Consider the following 4191-nt stretch of genomic DNA (forward strand, 5'->3'; position numbering starts at 1 on the left):
GTGGGGAAAGCCGTAGTATGGATTCTGTTGTACCACTATAAAGGTGACTTACATCCCAGTAGTTAATCCCCTTTCTGTATATACCATATATACTGAAATAAAGCAACTTGAGATGAGAGAAGTGCATCCACATTAAAGGGGTGGCATCGCTTACTTTGACAATACTTGGCAGAGCAATGTTCTCGTGCAGACAAGGCCTGACTGATTGTGGACAAGGTTGTCCCACCTTGAAGGAGATCAGCTTGGGCCTGACACCACCACTTTAGAACCACTCATCTCCCTCTGACAGTAACAGAGTATCTTGCTTTCCTTTGCCTACTTATTCTGCCTTTTCTGTGGCTGCCTGTGGCTTGTTGAGGAATCAATTAATGACATCACAGCATGTTAACTGAGCTGAAAACATTTTTATTACACCCTACTGGACTGTAGGATCACCACTTCGCAATCATGGACTCATCAGCATCGCCATCCTCACTTGACAGATGCGTAAGGGGCAATGCTGGGTGTGACACTCTATACCTTGGGGGAGCTCCCTGTAGCCCTCATATTCCTCATCTGTATATAGTTGTGATATGACATATAAAGCATGCCTTGTAAGGTATCAGGGAAAGGTTATGAGCTGCTGAAAGTCACTGTTTCATCTAAATATATAATGAAGTTATGAGATTGTGTTATACAGTTGTCTCTAAAAATGCTGTGGGTTTGAGAGGAGCTGAGATACTGACTCTACAGAGACAATGACAAGGGAGGTAACCAACACCCGGGTGGGTGCTGTTGAGCAGAAATCACCAGCCATTGTCCAGCAAGAGAGTTACAATTCAATGACTCACCTACATGAGACCACACCAGGGGAATTGCTCAGCCTGGCCCTGGAGACTCAGCAAGGTCCCCAGACATGCCTGGATTTGTGCTCCCCAAACACATGGGTCTGAGGGTATAAAACAGAACACAGTGACCACATGCTGAGACTTTCTCCTTCACCTACCTACACTGCAAGCAACAAGGATGCTGAAGACTTGAGACTCCAACTATGGGGACTGGCCCAGATTTCAAAGGTGAAATCTATATACAATGGACTGCAATATCCAGTGGGGTGAGTAAAGTGCCTGATCTAGATGTTTCCCAGTCTAATGGGGTTGAGAGTTTAGACTGTGTGGTTATATTTTATTTCTTTTGGTAACTAACTCTGACTTTTTGCCTATCACTTAATACCACTTAAAATCTATCTTTTATAGTCAATAAATTTGTTTTACTGTTTATCTTTACCAGTGAGTTTGCCTGAAGTGAATGGTAAATTGCTCAAGTATCAAAGGCTGGTGTATATCCACTTTCCATCGGTGAAGTGGTGAACCAATTAATAAATTAGATGATATATTCCCGAGGTACAGTGCTGGGAGCTGGGGTGATTTTTCTCTGGTGCCTTTCTCTGTGTGATTCATGAGTGGATCTGGGAGCATTCATGCAATCTAGCTGGGTGTGGGGTCTCCACATGTGGTTGTGCTGAGTGATAACAGCACCTGGAGGGGTTGCTGCTGGTCATTAGCAAGGCATTGTGAGAGAGAGCCCAGGCTGGAGAGAGTTCGGGGGCGGCATAGCCGTCCGACGGTCCCAGGCTGCACCCCGGGAATCCTGTCACAGTACTGAATTTCTAAGGTAAGTTTTCTTGGGGGACGCCCAGATCATAAAGAATAAGGTTCACATCACATGTGGTTTGTGAGCAGGTAGAAGCCAAGGTGATAGAGATCTTTTCAATTAAGATCAGCAAAAAAGTAGATTAATTGGTTACTTTAAATGGGTCAAGGGTTCCACCACTTTGTATATGTTGCTTACAGTGGGGGTCACTGCATAGCGAGACAGGGTGAGTGAACTGGACAGAGCACTCTGTGACACTGCGCCCCATATTCTTTGCAGTGATATTATTATGTTATGATTATGACATAATTATGATGCATTCTATGCAAGATAAGTCATGTGAGATGTCATTGGAAAAGTTATGATTTGTTGAATATGATTATCCTATTTGTAGACATGTATGTGAAGTTATGAATATTGACTATGTATCTGTATTTCAAATGTAGTTACACCTGGGTACACCCTTCCCCACCCACTAGACAAGATGTATTCAGTTTAGGTAGTGGGTGGGGAAGGGCCTATTCAGGACAATGAGCCATTAAGAAAACAAACAGGCCTTAGTAGAAGCTTATCTCCCACTTGGGAAGCCTTCCTGAGAATGCTACAGACAGTCTGTGCTATGACTCTGCAAGACATGTGATGGGACCATACATCTCTAGACTCCATCTTGGGACATCAGTGTTTTTCCACAGATCGGTCTGGGAACCAAGCTTTGGGAACAAAGGATTCCTGCCATATGCAAAAGCTATATAATCATCTGGTGTTCTTCACTCCCCACACAAGAAGCCTCCTGGAAACACCTGAGAAACAAAGACTGAACTGGGAGAAGTGCTGGACCCAGTCTAAAGGGATTTTTAGCCTTTGAATGGAACACCTGGGGATTCCAAGCTGTAAAGCAAGTGCAGCTTGCCCCTTAAGAATCTGCAGCCTGCTTGTATCATCTCTTAGGGTGAGAATCTTCTATTCATATCCAATCTATTTAGTATATTAAGCTTAGTTTGCATGTTTTGTTTACTTGCTAGGTAATCTGCTTTGATTTGATTGCTTTCCCTTATAATCACTTTCAATCTATCTTTTGTAGTTAATAAACTTGTTTTTGCTTTATCTAAACCAGTGTGTGGGAATCATAACTCAGAGGCAGCGGGCTGTTGCATATTCCTCTCCACATTGAGGGCAGGGGCGAATTTTATGAGCGTACACTGTACAATTCCCTGTGCAGCGCAAGACAGTATAATTTTGGGTTTATACACCAGAGGGGGTGCATGCCTGAGGAGCTGGGAGTAGCTTTCCCATGCAGGAGCTGGTCAGAGAGCCTGCTTGTAACTGCAGCTGGGTGTGTCCCTATGTGTATGTAACTTGTAACAGCAGTACAGTGTGAGAGGGAGCCCAGGCTGGTGGATCAGGGGGTGCAGAGTTACCCCAGTTCCAGGTGGCATCCTGGGGAAAACCCATCACACACTCACTCCATCATGGCTGCTACCATCCTCTGCTTGCACTGCGGAATCTGCCGTGACACTAATGGGTCTTCATTGTCTCCATCATGAGAAATGGCCTGCCTAGTGCCAGGCAGCCAGAAGGAGCCAGATGAGCTGGAATTTGAACCTTAGACCACCTACTGAAATTCTGTCAGGCCAAAATAAGTTACTTGTAAAAGATTCTAAATATCTGTTGTTTCAGATCAGGCTATGCCTACTACCGTAATGAGAGTAGACAGTATTACCTGCGGCTCATCAAATCCACTGCTTTGTGGGTCGCCCAGGAGAGCATAACGCAAAGGGAGCAACCCCTGAGAGAAAAGCCCCACTGCCTTGTGGGTGAATTCGGGAAAATGTAAGGATATGAGAGTAAACTCGGACAGAAACTCTGGAGTGGAGCCCCAAAGGTGGTCAGGCACTAACATCTTAATAGTTTTCTGGCAACTCCTGCAGTGGATCGGTTACCAGATATATTGGTTCTTCCTCTCCTCTGGATTTTACCAGTGATACCAAGAGGGGGGTCCTGATGCATGGGCAACTCTGGGCCTCCATATCATTTGCCCAGGTTTGCGCCCTGGAGAGGTACTCCAGCTTCGCCTGGAGCATTGACACTATAAAAGCAAGGTAGCAAAATGACATCCATCTGCACAATGTAAACTAAAGTAAATGATAGAGTATTAAAAGCAATAAGAGTCATAAGTATATATTGTAAATAAATAATTAAAAGGAGTGAAAACCACATTTGCAGTGGATTACAGGAAAGGAAGCCCAATTCAGGCAGTCAGAACAGCAGATAAGCCAAGGTAGGGAACTGCTCTGAGGCTGTCTGCATCTGCATGTTACATGTTCGTAAACTGACATGGAATTCTTTTCAACACCAGAATATATGTGATTAAAAACCCCATGATCTTTATGAGCGAGTCTAAAATATTTCACGGACTCCAGTCTCCTTTAGCAATTTAGTACACCATTTCTGCCTTGTCTAAGCACTGGGGTGCACACACAGCACCTGTAACCAGATCATCTTCCCCTTTTTTAACCCCAGCTGCGTCACTCTGTCTGCCCTTCTCCTTCCCCTGCCCAC

The 4191-nt window shown here is 44.5% G+C and overlaps 1 protein-coding gene across 1 annotated transcript in view; it reads left to right on the plus strand.

Annotated features, from left to right (window-relative positions):
• The window catches only part of LOC102940697 (zinc finger protein 271), a 342407-nt gene that overhangs the window by 225520 nt on the left and 112696 nt on the right, over window positions 1-4191 (plus strand). The gene's annotated exons all lie outside the window — the stretch shown is intronic.

Source organism: Chelonia mydas, chromosome 14 (assembly GCF_015237465.2).
Source record: "Chelonia mydas isolate rCheMyd1 chromosome 14, rCheMyd1.pri.v2, whole genome shotgun sequence".
NCBI lineage: Eukaryota > Metazoa > Chordata > Testudines > Cheloniidae > Chelonia > Chelonia mydas.